This window comes from Ambystoma mexicanum, chromosome 6q (assembly GCF_040938575.1).
Source record: "Ambystoma mexicanum isolate Mex_15411 chromosome 6q, UKY_AmexF1_1, whole genome shotgun sequence".
Taxonomy (NCBI): Eukaryota; Metazoa; Chordata; class Amphibia; order Caudata; family Ambystomatidae; genus Ambystoma; species Ambystoma mexicanum.
The window spans coordinates 338085399-338094536 of NC_090937.1; positions in this window are offsets into that span (position 1 = coordinate 338085399).

The window sequence follows — 9138 nt, forward strand, 5'->3', positions numbered from 1 at the left end:
TGTGACTCCAACAGGATCATTACACATTGTTGTGCCCGATTCCCTGGATCAACCCATGATTCTATGGTCTTGAGGAACTCTACAATACCACGCTACATGGAGCGACACGCAGGGAACAGATCCTGGCTACTCGGTGAGTCTCATTACATGCATGATAATGTGGGGTATGTGATTCGGCAATGACCTGGCAGGAAGGGGGGGGGGTGTGCGTACGTAGCAATGGCATTCCACATCATACGTTTCTCGTCCACATACAGGTGATGCTGGGTATCCACTGAAGAGATGGCTCCTCACACCAGTCCGGAACCCACGGGACCAGCATGAGGAGGACTACAACCATGCCCACTCACGTACCCGTGTAGTCATTGAACAGGCATTCGGCCTACTGAAGACTCGTTTCCGCTGCCTCAGCAGGTCTGGCGGGGCACTCCTGTACCGCCATGAGAAGGTTGCAAAGATGGTCATGGCATGTGTCATGCTCCACAACATGTGCGTACGTAGAAATGTGCCCATGCCCCCTGACGCAGAACTGCAAGCACCTGAAGATGGTCATGATGAGGGTGGGGATGTGGCAGCACCTCAAGGAGTCTGCGAGGCACCGGAGGGCCGTGACATTCGTCAGCATCTCATTGATGCATGCTTCTAGCACTCACGCCTGGTGGCTGATACATGGACACGGGACTCGTGGCACTGTGTGTGTCTGGTACATGCACAATATGGACTGTACGCCTATGATGGCCTAGTACACAAAGATCATTGTCCACACATCTCATTGGTTGATCGTGCACTGTTTATGGCATATGTGATATCATGTTGAACACCCTATCGACCCGCCACCCAAGTGAGCCCAACACACCCCCTCCACCCTCCTACCTCCCCCCCGAACACCAGTGTCCAAAGATGCTCATTGTCAGTGGGCTGTCGCTATTGCAAGCCCCCTCTGCGGGTATCAGGGGCACCCCTGCCTGTGGAGCGCAGGTTCCTCCGAGATCTACGTTGGGGGCTGCCCTGGACGGAACTTGCAACGGATGATGTCTCTGCCTGCTCACGTCCATGCATGTCCCTAAGGGTTTGTGAGAGCTCAGTGAGCACACGGCGCACTGCGGCAAGTTCGGCACATACGTCTTTGGACGTCGCATGCAGTTCCCCCCTCAGGCTCTCGGTGCTTCTCTCCATTTGGACTCTCAGGCTCTCGGTGCTACTCTCCATTTGGACTCTCAGGCTCTCGGTGCTACTCTCCATTTGGACTCTCAGGCTCTCGGTGCTACTCTCCATTTGTGCCCTTAGTGTCTCTGTACTTCTCTGCATTTCTGCCCTAAGTGTCTCAGTTGATGTTTCTATGTCTGCCTTAGTGCCCCCACATTCATCGGCATGGTCCTTGAGGAGCGTGGCCAGTTGCTGCTGTTGCACGATTAACTGGTCGAGGGACTGTTGCCTCTGCTGGGCCATGGCCATTTGCGGGGGTGTCACAGAGGGGCTGTTGACCTCATGTTGCCTTGCCACAGGGCTTGTGGGGGATGGCCAGTCGTCGTCTTGTGGGTGCCCCTGCGTGGTATCCTCATGTTGTACGGGATGGGACAGACAGGGGGATTGGGACAGGTCATGGATGGATCTGACTTCGACATCCCCGTCTTCTGTGTCGGAGCATGCTGCCATCAATGGGGTGTCACCTATGGTGCTGCTGCCACCAGAGGCAGTGCCTTCTGTGGCATCCGTTGGGGGGACCTGTGGTGGTGGTGTTGTGGGCATGCTGGCTGCTGGGGTGCCTGTTGATGTTCCCTCCTCTGTGCTGCCACCTGATTTGTGCTGCTGCCGTGTCTTGATGCGTGCAGCTGAGGTGGAGGGTCTTTGGCCGTTGGTCTTGGCCCTCTTTGCAGGTGTGCTGGTAGGGGTGTCCTGATGCTCGTCGTTTGGATCGGACCCTGTGGTGGAGTAAAGGAGGGCGAGGGTTATTAATGGGTCTGTGGGAATTGGAATGGCATTGTATCACATGCATTGGGGTGGTACCTGAGGGTGATTTGGGTCGGGGCCTTGGAGGTGCTTTCATTTGTGTGTGGAGTGAGGGTGCAGTTGTTTGGCAGCCTGCAGTTAGGGTGTGCCTGCTGCACGTGTAGTGGGTGTTTTAGGGGTTTTTAATTATTCATGTATTTATTGTGAGTTTTAAAGTGCGCTATCAGGCCGATGTGTGTGGCCGTTCTCCTGGACATGTGTTTCTGTTGCACTATGTGGACACATGGTACTTCACATGATTGGGCATTGTGGATTTAGCATTGTTTTATTTGGCCCACCTACCTGAATCTTCGGATGTCTGCACTCCTTTCTCCATCCCTCCGACTCCCTCTATGCTCTCCATTCCGATGGTGGAGGCACAGATTTCTTCCCAGGGGGTCAACTTGATGGGTGATTCAGGACCTCCCCCGGTGGCTGTGGCAATGTTGCGGTTGGCAGAAAGTATGCTGCGGACGCGTATCCGCAGGTCGTCCCATCGCTTTCTGCATTGCTGTGGGTTGCGGGGTGCGGTCCCCACCGCACTTACCCGCTGTGCCACCAGAGCCCATATGGCCTTCTTGTTCGCAAGTGCCGTCCTGGTCATTTGCGTGGAGAAGACGACGGCAGCATTCTCCTGGAGGGTCTCTGTTAGCACGGTGAGTTCCTCACGGGAGAAGTGGACCTGCCGCTTGCGGTCGCACGCTTTCTTCGCTACTTTTCCCATTTTTCTTGGTTTCGCTAGGGTGGATGACGGGTTGGGGTGTGTCTCAGGGTAGTGTTTTTAGTGGTTGTGTGGATTTTGTGGTTTTATAGGTGTACGGCGGGATGTTTCCCGTTCCGGGCCCATGTTTTTACTTCCGTTTCCGTATATTTACGGTCACCGTACTTTCCGGTTGGCGCTCACTGCGGTGTCCGCTGTGATGGGTAGCGGTATTGCACCTAGGGCGCCGTACGGCGGCGGTGTGGGCCGTTTTGGGGTCATTTCCGCCATCGCGGACTTTGCACTTCCGCCATGCCGTGGTGCTCGTGCCCGATGGGTCGGAATGGCCCGCACTTTGCTCCATCGTGCAATGGCGGAAACGCTATTTACGCTGTGGCGGTCCGGTCAGTCACTTTCCGCCAGGGTCGTAATGAGGGCCATAGATTTGGCATCGGCAGCTTTTAGGCCACCCACACAACCCAATATTGAAAAGTACACATCGTTAAACTGGTTACAATATTACATGAATTTGCAATGAGCTGTTCATTTTCGCACATCAATTCAGCATTTGGCAACCATGATATATTGACCCATTAACGAATTAGCCAAAGGTTGGCGAAGCAAAAGTGTTTCCTGTTTTCCCAAATGCAGATAGGTCGCATTTACTGAAACCCGTCTTGCTATTTCCTCGAGTCGAGCGGCCCCGTCAAGTCACGGCATCCACAAGTGCACGTGGCCTGCATTACTCTGGGAATGCGAGTTTCCCAGAAGCCGTGGGTAGGACTCCCATGAGTAATAATAATGATCTGGCCAATGAGTTCTGGAGGCGGTCAAGAGAGGAAATGTGTACCTTAAAATAACATAAATGAGGAGCCACGCGAATGTAACGCCGGAGTAGCAGATGTTATGGAGCCATTCGGGACTGTGTTTCAGGTCTCGACGCCGAAGCGGAGAGCAATTTGATGTAGGCGTCAGATGACAAATCAAATTCTGCCATTATCCCTCACTGATTAATAACTCACTGGATGTTCCCAAAAAGTCGTGTGTTATAAAATGAACTTTCGGTCTGTGACTGACCGCTACCAGTAAAACATGATTTTTTAATAAATCTTACTTCAGTCAGTCAAACATGCAGTTTTGCCAAATCAAATAATGACTGCGTACGTGTTGTGTACCACAGGTGCCCAATATATAAGATGGAAGCCAAAGGCTGTAAAACCCTGAAATATGAACAGACTATAGGTCCCTCACAAGCATGTCCTAGTTATGGCAGAAAGTCAATCCACTTTCAAAACCAGTTCTCATCCAAACAAAGGTGCAAAGTAAATCAGGTCTAAAATGATGGAGTTTTACATTTAGAAAAAGCACAGGGACTCTTCTTTAAATGGCTCGTACCATTGTACAGTTTCCCCGTAGCCCGGGGGTGTTGCTAGGTCTGTAAATGATCCGGGACTACGCTAATGTCGGTACTGTCGGGACCGAGGGATAGCTAGCCTTTTGGTTGTCGCCCCTAAGCTTCTATCTGGGGATACAACCAAAAGACCCAGGGCTATAAACCCCTGAGGCCCCCCACCCCCCAACAACGCCTCTGCAGTGTAGCCATATGCAACACGTGATAGAACCTGTTCACATTTCATGGCAGTAACTTCTTCAAGGACTTATTGTGTCACAGGTCACCCCTGCTGCATCTCTCCTATTTCCCTTGTCAATCCTCTTCCCCTACCTGTTAGCCTGCACTAAATCAGTTGTGGAGCGAACCTTGTTCAGGAAATATGCCTTCCTTGGAGTGTGAGAGTGCCAGTACCATCCACGCAGCTGTCAATCAACCCCTCCAAGAAAGCCATAGTTTTACCAGGGCAGGGCTGATGGGATCCTAGGTGAGCACGGCAGGGATGGACGAGCCGGCTCGAATCAGATTCAAACCTATCTAAACAATCTGGCTTCAAAGTGATTCAAATGATTCTGAGAATATGAAGCTGAAACATAAAATGATTTCAGAGACTCAAACCTCAAGTGGAGCGGCTCAAATGGAGAGGAGTTCCTGGTCTTTGCCTCTACTGATTGTCTCAAGCAGATAGCTATAAAATGCACAAGCCTCACTTACACTTCCCCTTTAATACTTTTCAATCAGAAAAGCGTACACTTATTTTTTTTAAAAAAAGGTTTAGCTTAATGTTTCATGATTGTTTCCATCATATGAATATTCTGGGAGAATTGCATGGAATTTCCATCATAACCGCCCCATCACAGTGGGCGGGAAGAGCCGTGAAGAACCAAAGCTCCATGGATTGCTCCTTCCTGGCTGCACATCTCCGCATCAGCCCAAATAGTCAGTGGCCTCAGCATTTAATTGTAGATTACATATATGGTACATCACATTCCCGGTATGTTCGGCACTGCTAAGTGTACTTGTCAGAGCTTTTTTTGCTGAATTTGTGATTGTGTGACCTAATTGCTAGAGGATTATGTACATGCACCTGCTACCCCCTGCAGAGCCGTACGTTCTGGATAAACTCATAAGACCCGCCCGGAACATGGTTAACATTTATTTTGTCACTAATCATCAGAAGCCACTATTATCCTATCACAAGTTTTTTTTTTTTTTCTTCATATGGTTATTTTCTCTAAGGCTGTTCTTCTCGACTTCCCAAATCCTGAAATCCAGTCTGGTTATCAGGATGCACACATTGAATAAGCGGTACAAAAGTTACATATAATGAATGTCAGTCGCAACCCCAAATGGAATGTACTTTTTGGAAGGAAACCGCTCCTTATTCCTAAGCCTTGGGCACATACCAATGAAAAAGAAGGCATTGTCTATCAAGCAGACCACTCACCCCGGGGCAATTACGGTAAACTGCAGCAGCACAGGAACAGACAGTCTTCTCCCATAGAGGCATACGTTGTGTCAGTTCTTCTACAATTCAGCATGTCAAATATTTAATTCTCTTTCGTACATATTGACCCCCCCTTTTGCCAAATGGTGACCAGATATCAATAGAGTGGTGTGTGCACTGCTAAACCGTGTGGCATGGCTGCTGTGTGAGGGCATTAAGCTGCTAAGTAGCTTGTGCATCTACTCTAAGGTTCCCTATGAGTGGGAATATACTCATCCTCATGATGAAGTCACATGATTATTCTTAAAACCACCAAAACTGGCATTCACATAATGACTTGGACACATTTCCAAAACAACACCCTTCTTTGAGCAAATTCTCAGAAGAAAAAACGAACGATGAAAATAGTTCTGACTTGAATACCCTCTATATCCCTTCATGGAAACAAAGAGATAAAATATGTGTTCAATGAGAGTAGACCAAAAAAACAAGAAAATAACAATAACAGACAAGTATCGGCACAAAGTCGACCATTGAGTCAATGGCCTTGAAAATTCCTCAACTTCCACGCATGCGCTTCAACAGGATCTTGTCATCCAGGGGAAACGGAAAGTGCATAATCACAGAGAATTACTGTCTGCTTAGGCTGTCTGCAGTTCTCCATAGCAGGCACAAAAAAGTGCATAATGGAGTGGGATGACCTACACAAAATAATCCCCCAAATAGGCTTTTTTCTAGCTTGCAGGTCTTTGCATCTGTTGGTCCAGTGGGTTGCTAGACGCAGGGGAGGGCATTTGTTATCCTTCTGGTAACAAGAACAATGTAGACACCTTCGCTTAGGTGGGTGGTGTCCTCCGGAACAACACAACAAAGCTCACATCTCGTGGAGACGTGCAAATTAACCATAGTGAAACCACCAATAGTTTGCATGGATGATACTGCACTTCTTGTGGATGTTATCATCATTATTTATTTATTTTACATGTATTTTTTTATTTTATTACGTTTGGTTTACTCAAACCTTTGCAATATAATAACAAATTACAACATTGACAATCGATATCATCCTTAATGAGTAATGAGAGATGCCTGTAGTCATTTCAAATTATGGGATCCTCTTGCATCTAATGAAGCTGTGCATTTGAAGACGCCAAAATGTGCAGGTCCACCTGCTGCTCTTCACAGATTTAAATGTCTACCACTTGAAAGTTACCACTTAATCTTGATTTACTCTCTGATTATACGCTTTAATTTAATGCATTTTAATGAGTATCTGCAATCAATTTGGTTTCCTAAATTCCTAACACCATTCCTGAGGGTGAAACTGAGTAGCTCTGTGGCCGACTGACTACACACGTGATACACAAGCCGTAGTTCAACTCACTTTACTATTGAGAGGATGTGGTAGGAATACATTTTTATGAGATGAAAAGGTTTATCTACAACTTAAATGGATACTACAGTTTTACGTGATTCCATCAACCACTGCTAGTTTGTGGTCTACAAGTTCGAGTCTTGAATGTTGACTTTTTTTGTTTCTTTTCATAGGGGCAGATTACACCATCTCCCCTTACCGGCCTCTACCCAGCCCTCCTCCCTTACTACCCCCCCCGAAACACACAAACACACACACACACTCACTTGCACGCACACATAAAAAACAAAAAGCAGTCAACGTTCACTATTCGAACTAGAAGACCACAAACAAAATGTGGTCATTGGAATCACTGCAAACGAGATACTCATACCAGTGAATTTTCCAACGAAAAGGGGCCAGATCGGTTAACCTATAAGATGTCAGGGTTCTCAGTCTGATTGGGATATTTGACCCCTACTCTATCGCAATGTATCAGGGATATACTACAAGCTTTCTTCTTTCTCAGAATAACAGTCATCGGTATAGCGCCCAGCCAGTTGATTTATTCTGAACAAAACACTGACACAGGGATAAAGTACGCAGGGACCCAATTCAGAGTCAATCGTACAAAGAGTCCAGCCCCTTCTTTGCCCTTAAGAACAGTCAGAGGAAGACAGAGCCCATCTTGCTGTGTCTAATCCATCCTGGAAGCGAGTGCCTGGATTGCTTCTTCCATTTCTAAGGGATCTAGTGCACTTCTCTCTGCACTTTTCTCTGCCAAGTGATGCAGAGCTCCTCCCATAATCAAGCGATATAGTGCGCTTCTCACTTCCAAAGGTTTGACTTCCCAATACTAAAATGGCCGGCTCGCTTCCAAGGTATCTGGTGGCCAGCTTCCATGTAAGCGGTAACAGCCGCTTTCAGATTCTCAGAACTTGCATCATCTCGGGACCCCCATATCTGAAGGCTTCAGGACCTTGTGGGGGCACGTGGTCAATTGTCCCAAAGAAAGACGCGAAGCACTGAAAAGTACGTCCAGGCCTAGTCAAGAAAAGGTCATATTAAGAGAAACGGATGCACTGCGTGGCACATACATTGTCCGACACGGAACTCCAATATGGGTTTTGCTGTGAAGGAAAATCAGGTCACCCACAGATAGAGTCATGACTATCGGGAAACGTTGTTTATTATCCCAGAGAAAGATTGTCAATAGTTCTCAAAAAAACATATGGGAGCAGATTCTGACAAATTAGCGTAAATAAAAAAAGGGCAGAGGATGTGCTTTTTTAGATTTGTGCACATGCCCAGAGCTGCACAGGTCACCTTCTCCTGAAGGGTCACCTCCACATTTTCGGGTTTCAGTACAGACGCACAAAGATACACTGCCCAGCCACCCTGCATACATTACAGAAACCATGTGCTTGCTGGGAGTGCATTTCACAGAGACGAGTTTTTGAAAGGGCCCATCTCTGTGAAATGCTGTAAAAAAAGAAAAGTGCATTTCTGTGCTTGTTTGAGGGATATACATGCAAGTGGGAGGGCAGCTCCCTGCACTTCACTTCAAAGAACATGCAGGAAAGGTTCAGAAATGAACCTCTCAGGCCTTGTGCCTTCCCCTGTGTAGTCCAAACTTGCGTTCCCTGCAAATGACACTTTGCCAGCATCATTTACTGACGGAGTCCTATGGAATTTACATGCTCAACGCAGGTGGCAACTCGAGGTGAATTCCGAAGGAATCTACTAGTTTTACACTGCAAGAACATCTCTTGCAGGATTACGACAACGTGCTGAGACAGGACTGGGGAGGAAAGCAAGGCAGAGAGGTTAACTACCCTTGTCTGAGTACAAACATTGGCTGGAGTGAATAATGGCGCAATGCAAGCAATACACATTGCTTTTACACCTCCATTTCCTGCACTGACCAAACTGAAATGTACCTCTACGTGTGTTAGATGATACAGCAGACCAAATGTATACTGCTGGGAAGACGGGTCAGAGTGCCAAGTCCCAGCAGAAAACATGGGTCCAATGGGATCTGGGTAAGGTTCTGAGGGGAAAGTGCTTCCCCTCCTTCACCAAAGGCGTTCATGAGAGAAAAGTACAGTGTTTTAGTATTCAACGAAATCCCGACTATGTTAACCAGACCCCAACAAAGACCCACAGTTCAAAGGTGCTCCTATTGTCCAAAGGGAATTCACAGCAAATGTCCCTCCCCTCTGGAAGGGCATCTTCATCTTCTTCTGCCCTGCATCTGC